General features: G+C 34.4%; 1 pseudogene; it reads left to right on the top strand.

The window, feature by feature from the left end:
• The first annotated feature begins 5,312 nt into the window (after nucleotides 1–5,312).
• LOC118606571 lies at nucleotides 5,313–5,431 on the top strand (annotated as a pseudogene).
• The last annotated feature ends 4,057 nt before the right edge of the window (nucleotides 5,432–9,488 follow it).

The following is a 9,488-nucleotide window of genomic DNA, read 5'->3' as shown; positions in this document are numbered from 1 at the left end:
TTGCTCTTCACCAGGAATACGCAGCGGATGCCTGTGGGATTAGTACTGGCGCAGGCGCAGTTCTTATGGTGAGGGCTCCTGCTGGTACCTTGGCCCATACACTTGGTTATGCTGGCTTTGTTAGGGGTTATCTAAGCTATGATCTCAGAATTCTACTTAGCATTAACTTGTTGGAACCATAGTAGAATACGTTCATTAATTTTTTTTCCAAAGTGTTCTTCTGGCTAGAAATGGCAATGACTTAGCACGTGCCAATGGCTATCTGTGTACAAATATCTATACGAGGCATGTGTGTTTCCTCTCTTTGAGATTAGACTAAAGCTGATCATAAGGACGGGGGAGAAAACAGTCTTGCTCCTGTAATATCTATCATGGCTTCCTCTGAATTTTTTTGACATTACTAGCAAGTACTCTGGCTGCTTCTGGAAATCACATTTTAAATTTCTAGCAAGGATATTTGTGCCCAAAACTCCTAGGAATTTCACTGACTTGCATTGCCAAGAGGAGAAACATTAAGTATAGTGTGGGCCCAGGATTCAGACATGTGGAACAGATGCAAAGTAACCTTATTTGAAGGCAGTATTAGAGGGGCTTTTTGTTTGTTAGTTTTCATTTTTAAACTAAACTCACCTTCAGGATAGGAGAAATAAAAGCACAGGATTTGAAGCCAAGAAAAGTGCTTCATGATCAGAAATGGTGATTCTGAGATCAGAGGAGGATTTGTCATTCACATCATCCTCTGGTCCAATAGTGCGGAGTCATGCCTGAGTGTTAGGGAGGGAGCTATGAGAGAGAAAACAAAACAAAACCCCAGAGATAAATATTTCTGTTTTGTAGGAAAACAGTTGCATGATTGTAAGGACCTTGGAGTGGGTGATCATGTGGTAAAAGCAGGATGTCCTCAGGTAGCAGAAAGCTCAGCTCATAAGTGACTCCTCAGAGGCACTAGAGAACATATCCCTGACTTGTAGGCATTAGTGGCTATGGGCAGATTGGCTTTGGAGAGTTTCAGGTTACACAAAGTTAGTGCAGGGAACTTCAACAGCACCAACTCCTAGGAAAAAAAATCATTAAGAGGTATAAACCTCCAGGTAAAAAAAAAATCACAGAGATGTAATGTACAGCATAGGGAAAGTAGTATCTATTATTATAACAACTTTGTATGGGATAGATTTATCGTGGTGATCACATCATAAGGAATATAAATGTTGAATCACATGTTTTTCATCTGAAACTAATAAAATATTGTATTTCAACTGTACTTTAATAAAACAAACAAAAAACACAATAATCAGGGAGCAGGAACAGAATATTAAGAATAGCCAGTATATGAGCACTGACTATGCACCTGATAATGCTCTAAGTGCTTTACCTGTATTAACTCTGTAATCCTCAAAAGAACTCTGTGAGTTAGGTCTTTTTATTATTCCCATTTTATAGAGATAAGGAAGTGGAGGCACAGAGAAGTTAAGTAACTTGTCCAATGTCACACAGCCTAAATGGCAGAGCCACTATTTTAATCTGGGTAGAAGAGGAAAATCAATGATTTTTCTAGGATCTGAGAAACATTTAAGGTGCGTAGGAAAATGGGATTTTGCTTTGAAGGTGCTATCAGGGGGTACTGAAACAGCCTGGAAGAATGTGAAACCTACTTTTTTAGTCCTAGGTTAATATGGCCTGACAACACTGCTCTGGATCAATGGAGCAGCAAATACCTTTTCCATACTCACCCACTTTGGGAGATGCACTCAGTGACAAGAGGAAAGGACAGGAGAGGAACATTTCTGAAATGCCTATCATGCATGAGTCAGGCACTGGCCCAGGTGTGTTACTTCTCATTCAAAGTTCACCGCAGTACTGTCATGGAGCATTCTATTTCTATTTTATAGTTTAGAAAACAGTATTAGAGAAACTAAACAAATTTCTCAAAGTCACGCAGCTACAAAGTTACAGAATTAGGATTTAAAGGCAGGTCTGACAAATCCAAAGGCCACACTCTTTTCAGAGTAGTCAATTGCTCTTCCCCAGAAAAGATGTACATCGGAAAAGTAAAAAAGGTGACTATAAATTACCTTTTTGTGTTAAAAAAGTGAAATCTATAGCAAATACTTGATTATTAAATTGATAGTTCACTTGAATTAAACATTACTCAGGACAAGCCATTGAGATCCTATTCATCTATTTACGGTCACAAGGAAAGAAAGTAATAATTAGTGTTGCAGGGATTCAGCTGTTAATGAGAGGTTTTAACTAAATGCATCTGTGCTGCCTTTGATTAGGACAAAGGCAAAACTAAATAAGCTAACTTGCCCAAATGCTTGGGAAGCACTTAAAAACAAGACGGTAACTACTTTGTACATGCTGGCAGACTTCGTCAGAACCCCTGATGCACAAAGCCTACTATCAGATTCATTCACGCAGTGATTTTCTTAAATGTTTATATTCATGCAATGGTGTGCTTCTGCTATAAAATGTTTCCCTATTTCTCCTCCATTAGCCCCCACATCATGTTAAACATCAGATATGATAATGCAGAGAACAGTCCTTGATTTTAATGTATTTTATTCTGAAAATTGCTTGGAAATCAAATTCATTGAATCAGAAGATAATTATTATAAAGATGGTTAACTTTGAAGTTAGTCCACTTAACCTATCTGGCAGATTAAGATTGTGTATCAGAGGCAGTATGAGAAAGTAGAGAGAAGATAAATTTGGGGTCATGAGAATAGGGTTGTGAATCTTCGAGTAAAGGAAAGCACTCCTCACTAAATCATGTTTCATAAACTTAATTTGTTAGTAATAGCGATACCAGCAGCCATACTCCAGCTCTTCCTATGTGCTGAACCTGGTTATTGGTATTTTGTGCATTTATTAATCTTTACAGTTCTCTAAGGTAACTATTATAATTGGTCCCATTTTATCAAAGAGATACATGAGACATACAGAGATTAAGTAATTTGTCCAAGGTCACACAGCTAGTAAATAGAACCAGAATTTGTAAAATAGAAAAAGTTGTATCCACAGTTCTGAGATTCAATTTAAAGATATATATTAAAGCACTTGACAAACTCTTAAGGGTCATACAATTTATTTTTCTTTAAGTTCTGAGTCAGGAAGCCATGGGGAGTAAGATAGGGGAAGAAGATTTTTTCCTTTTTGATGAACACATGAACAACATGGAGCTCATCTTTGGAAATCCCACTTTGCCGCGTTAGCATTTCATCTTCAGTCCTCTGAGAGTCTCAGGTCCCTCCTCATGTTCCTCTTATGTTTATAAAGTTTACAGCCAAAGGCCTACTTGAATTTCTAGGGTGATGGAAAGGGAGAAATAGAGTTCATGTTTTTCTATTTCTCTGACATCAGTGAGAGAAAAGAACACAAAGTGCTCGATCAGTGGCCGATCCTCGGAGTTTATGCTGGGTGGTTCTAATGATTATCACCTTGCTATGTCCTGTGCATGGCTTCAGGGAGTGGACTCCAATGTGCAAAGAGGTGGTGGTTGGGTTGTTTTTTATATGAACTTTTTTTTTTTTTTTTTTTTTTTTTTTTTTTTTTTTTAGGAAGTCAAATATGAAGACTGATTTAAGGAATATTATGAATAAAATTACTCTTATTACAATTTTAACCAATACTAGGTTATACTAAAATTTGACACCAAGAGACTTAGAAAACTATACTCTCAACTTCATAGATTTATAATATTGAGGAAGACATAATCCTCTTCCTAAACAAGCTCAATAAACATTCAATATAATATTTAGATATTCTGAACATTATCTCATTTCACTTTATCATTTACTGAAATCAGGATAATTCTGTTGGTTAGTTCCAGTTCAGTGCGTTAGAGTAATTACTATTACGTGTGAATAGTGCTTTAAGACTGCATTTAATATTTATTTTTTTGGATAACCTCAGTTGATGAAAATAAAATACTCAAATATTTTTTCTCTTTAGGCGATGCCAATGAGATCTTGTGTGTGTGTGTGTGTGTGTGTGTGTGTGTGTGTGTGTGTGAAAATGCACATTTCTTACAAACCACCTTCTCTAATGTTTCCTGACAGAAAAACGGCTCACTGTAAAAGACTTCTGCGGTCTTTTTCTTGAATTGACCGATAAACTTTTGAATACCTCAATCTGGTTTCTTTTAAACACCATATTAAGTTTTCAAAAGAAAGTTGACACAGATAAGGTAGGAAACATGGATCTAGGAATGATTTCTCTCCCATTTTCTATTTGTTTTTAAATTAAATCTTAATTTTATTACCCAAGAATGGATCAGAGGGCAAAAGACAAAAAACAAGTTGAAGTAAAACAGGAAATTTCTTTCATCATAAAAGTGGTAAAAAATCAAAGCTTTCGAAAATTCTTAAATATCAATTAATATGTTTAAATAAATTCTGTTAATAAAATGAGTGTGATAATTGGCACTGACAGATGTCTCAGACACACCTGAAAATTTGTTAAGATCAATGAGCACACCATAAGTTTATTGGCCAATAATGAATTTTTGAAGAATGAAGCTTTTTAAAGGATAAATAGACATTTGAAAACAAATATTTGTTTGGCTAAGTGAAATTTCTCAGAGATTTGTTACTAGATGCCAAAGAGAAATGATGACCTGGGAAAATATAATCTTGTCAACTGATCAATGTCAGACAGAGGAGGGTACTAGGCAATTGGTTGCCCTGAGGTAGATGCTCCTAACACATTGCTATAGCCTCAAGTGAAAGGAACAAACAAGTTTATGAAACATCTATCTGTGCCCATCTAGAAGACTACCTGATTAAGTACTGGGGGTGTGATGGGTTTAGTGGCCAATGTTCAAAATTTCTGAAAGGCAGTGAATGGTAATGTAGTAACGTTCTCAAGATAAAGAGCAATGCCTAAATCTTCATGGGTAAATTTTGGCCCACCAATATCCTACACATTTGCCTACATATGCTAAATAAAAACCTAGTATGGCATGAAGACTTTATAACAGATTTCTACAAACATAAATTAAAGGTGTTTTCTTTCCTCCCCCCCCTCCCCAACCAAGAGAATTTTAAGGCTACTCTTTTTCTATTCCATTTCTATGAAGATGAAAAGGTAGATTCTCATCTTTCAACTGGGAGCCTTTTGGGTACATAAATAGTAGTCACAGCTGTGTGTGTTTGATTTGTTGCTCAGGGCATGGCAGCATTCTGCATGACCTTTGGTGTTCAAGGTTTAAGTGTTTCATCTCTTCTTTTTTTTTTTTTTCTTCTCTTCTCCCTACTTTTAATCTCAAATTATACCATAAAGGTAAGTGGATGCCGAAATGAAAGACTGTCATCTATGGCCATGCTATTCTGAACAAGCCCGATCCCATCTGATCTCGGAAGCTAAGCAGGGTCGGGCCTGGTTAGTACTTAGATGGCAGACCACCTAGGAAGACCAGGTACTGTAGGCGTTAAAATGAAAAATAAGGAATTGTAAGCTGACAAAGTCCTTGCAATCTGTGAAGTCAACCAAGGGTTGCCTCACCTAAAATAAAACAAAACAAAAAAAAAAAAAAAGAAAAGAAAAGAAAGAAAGAAATTAAAAATAAAAACGAAATGGAAGATTGCCCAAAGTTCCATGGAGTATATAATCTGGAAAAGGATAATAAGATCTTTTCAGTCTCAGCAGAGCAAGACCAGAGAGCAATGCGTGGTTTGTTTTATGCTAACCAGAGTGTTCTCCCTTCATTTCACACCAGAGTCAGTCCTATTAAATGAGAACACAGTGAATATGAGAGAAACTGTCTTTTTTAGTTATTAACGTGAGCAAGCCTGTTCTGCTGAATTACAAAAACATGATGATGCCGGAAATCTGATAAACTCTCAATAGATTAAAAATCAAGGTGTGGACATGTCTATTTCTTCTGATACTTCCAATTCCAATGGAGAAACATGGACACAATGTAGATAAGTTAACCTGGAAGTGTTTCCAGGCAAATTCAGTCCTTTTCTTAGTTCTCTCCAAACACTAGGATCATTTTACAGCCATGGATTATTTGTATAACACTTTTCCTCCATAAGTTAGTTAATAAAAGTAAAGCCTCTGGAGAAACTACACTTACGTCTTGCTTCCATATTGATCCATTTGATATCTTTCCCCTTCCTTTTTTGGGGAACTTAATCTAGTGTATGATGTTTTTGTCTGTGACAGCATGACTAAAATAAATCTTAATTTGCTAGGAGAGACAGAAAATGTCTAGAGACGTGTCCTTATCCCATCCCTGCGAATAATTAATTATGCGATTTAGAAGAGGCATCTAGTATTCTGCCACCATTTCTCTATTTGCAAGAAGGACCATTCTTGTGGCTAAATTCTTAGGAAAGAGGATAATGTGTTACATATAGATGAGGAAATACACTCAGTTGTTAAAACAACTCACTTATTCCCACAATGGCTACTTATATTTCCTATTTCTCTACTCAATTTATTCATCTTTTGACAAATGTTTTTCTTATATTCCAATTATGTATCAAGCTCTGTGTTGGGTATTGGAGATAAGGTGTTCCATTTATCATAGAATTTACATTTTTTTGAAAAAAGATAGACAAAGAAATGGGGGCAAATAATAAAATGTTAGGCGTCTTTGTAGGTACACTACAGAGTACTTAGGAGCACATAGAAGGCCTGTCTGATCCAGTTAAGAGAGTCTCGGGAAGGTCTGGGAAGGGGCATTTAGACAGAAACCTAAAAGATAAGTGAGAGTTAGTGAAAAGGCAATGAAAAGTCTTATACTGAGGGTACTGCTTATGCAAAAGTGTAGGGTGGAAGAATATGTTCAAGGAAACACAAAAGAAATATTAAAATATGAATAATAAAGCATAAAAGGAAGAATGGTAAGAGATGAGGCTGTAGAGAGTCTGATTTGCCATCATAATGAGAAGGCTTTGAAGGGTTGAACTGAAAGTTTAATTAGGTCTAAGGTTTAGAATGATACCTCATGCTGCAATGTGGAGAATAGGGGAGGCAGATATCTTTAGGGCACTTAATAAACATTTGTTAGTACATAGTACCCTTCAAAGCCTGAAAAAATAAAAATCTTAATATCTCTACACAAGAGTTATTGAAAATAGATTCTTCGTCTAAATTTCTATCATCTTTTTCAGAAGAGTGTATATAGAAGCATTTTTTAATCTTTTTCATGACATCGATAAGAAAAGATGCTCAAATGCGAAGCATATTTCAGTCAATTAATATGTTTGATTTTTTGTAATCGTCACTTTCATTATTATTATCATCATAATAGCATAGATAGTCCCATAGATAGTAGATATATATGGGTAAGATTTACATATTTCAATATTTGTATCAAGACTCCGTAGCTGAGAATTTTGGTTTTAGAATCCCACGTCTTTCATAATTGAGGACACTTCTAGTTATCTTGCCTTTGTAAGCCAATTTTCTGCTGCCTTATATGTACCACACATGTTCACCAGTCTCAATATACAGTATACTGCTGATTCATTAAGTATCTGTTGCAATCTATCTTCTTTATTTGGCTTTCTTTAAGTCCTGGCCCTAATCATTTCATACTATTTCACTTGTTTGGACAATTCTTGTTACCGGGAGGGAAGCTCAGTGTCTCATTTTCATTCATCCTCAATAAATGAGGAAACAAAAAACTAAAAATTGGAATAATGACTTGAGAAACATGGCCTTTCCTTCCCACCCTTATTTTATTTTTTCTGTATTAGCCTTAGTTGTTTATGTTTTCTAACATCCTTTTATCCAGAGACAGAAATGGAGAAAATGTAGAAATATGTGACCATTTACAAATAATAGTAATAGAGAAGATTTAAATGGAATAGGACATAGTCTTCACAAAAAATTAATTTTCTCTGAACGTTTCTCAAACTCATCATAAATAAATTTAATTGTTAACAAGACAAATATTTATTTAGAAAACACGTTTTAAAATTTTATTTAAAAAGATAAGCTCATTTATTTTAGGCCCTGTATGTGCTTCGACAGCAACAAAATGGTAACATTAAGCCATGTGAAGTGGAAATTACAATCTTGTTTTTTTATTATTTCATTTACTTTATTAGCCTAAATAACTACATATATTAGCATATAAGTGAATAACTCTACTATCTATCTATCTATCTATCTATCTATCTATCTATATCATCTATTTTCTATCAATCATTTGTCTATTTATATCATCTATCATCTATCCATCATCATCTATCACATTATATATGCACAACTTATTAAATCCTAAAACTTTTGAAAGTTAGAAGAGTTTCTTATATTGCAAAAGCTTAATTTAGCAATGTATAAAATAAATGACTGGGAGTTTTAAAAAAAAAACAGTGCTTTTAAGGCATTTAAAATATTTTGTGATATTTTTAAATTTAAATATTTAAAAATATGTAAAATATAGTTTACGTAAACATTTTACACTTATAGGGTCTTGGTTTAGTAGGAAACATGAAGATTAGTTAGTACAACATTATCGGATGGATGAGTGCTGTCTATACCTTTCATAATAAGAGGCCTTTCCATTTTTCTCTATATTTCTAGTAATGGGAAGTCTTGAAGCCCAGACATATTTTCAGGCAAAATAAATTTTAAATAGTTCTTCGTTATAATCAGCTAATGTCCTTTTTGAAATATTCACCTATTTGGTTTTTGTCCAAGTGTCTCAATCAGTGAAAATGTTTGTTCCACCTGCTAATGCTTCAGATATTTAGAAATGGCTTTTATATGTCCACTCTTTTTCCATCTCCTATTAAATATTCTCAAAAGTTTTAACTGTTACTCATAATTTTGTTGGTCAAAGACCTGTTGAACCTAGACACACAGACCTGAACACAGTGCCCCAGGGTAGTCAGAATGGAATGGAGTCATCTTTGCTCTTGAAATAACAACACAACAACAACAAAAAATTTTTGTCATCTTTTACAACTAGTTTGCAAAAAAAACAGTATCTATTGGATTCACAAGTGTCCCTACACTTGTAGTTTTGTGGTTTCTCATTCAATTATTGACTAAGATTTGCATTAATAAAAGCATATAATAAGAAAACACAAAGAAATAAAAAGGAAATCAGAGATAATATTAGGTTTTTGTCTTGGAAAAAAATCATTGCTCAGTTTAAAGAGCTTCTCATGGGAAGTTTGCTCTTTTAGGTTGTTAGATGGAAAATAGGAACATTATAAGAATTTCATAATTATTTTTCTCTACATTTTTGCTATTTTGTCTGTGAATATTTATATTACTATTTTAATTTAATTTATAAGGGATTCAGCAATTCTTTTCATTTTCTCTTTTTTTTTACCACGATTAATTCATTTCTAAAATCAACTTGTATTTTTAAAACTCTGAGTTGTATTTCTAACCCAGCACACTTGCCTTACTAACTTTAAATGCAGTGACCTTATTGCTGTTCTTAAACTCATACCTACATATTCTGTTCTTCAAATGTCTTTCCCATTTGTTTCTTCCTTCTTTTTCCAGGATTCTTT

The sequence above is a fragment of the Rousettus aegyptiacus genome, unplaced genomic scaffold (assembly GCF_014176215.1).
Source record: "Rousettus aegyptiacus isolate mRouAeg1 unplaced genomic scaffold, mRouAeg1.p scaffold_m13_p_1, whole genome shotgun sequence".
NCBI classification, from domain to species: domain Eukaryota; kingdom Metazoa; phylum Chordata; class Mammalia; order Chiroptera; family Pteropodidae; genus Rousettus; species Rousettus aegyptiacus.
The sequence above is the reverse complement of the archived record's forward strand: the minus strand, read 5'-3'. Positions and strand labels throughout refer to the sequence as shown.